The following is an 891-nucleotide window of genomic DNA, read 5'->3' as shown; positions in this document are numbered from 1 at the left end:
GGATTTCCAGGTTTTCATTTGTGTAAAAAACCCTGGGGGGGGGGGGGAGAGGGATCTTGTTAAGATACAGACTGATTCCATGGATTTTTCTGGAGCCTGAGAGTCTACATTTATAAGTTCCTGAATGGTGCTGACTTTGCTGAGCTGTGAACTGCATTTTGAATAGAAAGGGGCTAGTACAACACAGCAACAAAAAGTAGTGGGAACAACAGCATTTGTACGTTATGTTTTCATAACTGTAAATTCCTGATTGGACCAATTTTACTCTGAACAATTCAGCCCACTGAAGAGAGGGTAAAATTGGAATTATAGTATTTTGTCAGTATAAGGTTCTCCTTTTTAATTATTACCAGATAGCTATCACTATATATAGTATTTTTCTCTGCTCGAATGGAAAAATAAATGCAGATCTAAGACACTAATGGTTCAGTAAATCAATACTGAACCATGACCTAGGCTATACCATCTTTAATAATTTTGATTAAATAAATATATTATGGCTGATATTCTTGTAAGAAATGCATTTCCTTCCAATGTCAGCATTACTATATATCTTTCCATCGGACAGGATGTTATACCAAGTTCTTCAGAAATGTTGACCATCCTAGAAAATTTAGATTTCTAGAGTTCACTTAAAAAAAAAAAAAAAAAAAAGACTTAGAAGGAACCCTCTCAAACATGGAAATGCATGTTTAGCCCCCAAATCAAAGAAAAAGGTTGATTTTGTACATCTGTGAACTGTTTCAGAATGTGGCCACACATTCTCATTTTCACAGCAACCTTTGGGTTTGAAGGGAATTCTGGCGTGGAAACAGCTTTCCGAAGGACATTGGGATGGTGCCCATGATCAGACGTTGCTCTGCTGCAGCAGTAGTGTCCTCAGTTCTCTTT

The sequence above is a fragment of the Tupaia chinensis genome, unplaced genomic scaffold, assembly GCF_000334495.1.
Source record: "Tupaia chinensis unplaced genomic scaffold, TupChi_1.0 Scaffold000175_1, whole genome shotgun sequence".
Taxonomy (NCBI): domain Eukaryota; kingdom Metazoa; phylum Chordata; class Mammalia; order Scandentia; family Tupaiidae; genus Tupaia; species Tupaia belangeri.
This window is presented reverse-complemented; position numbering follows the sequence as displayed.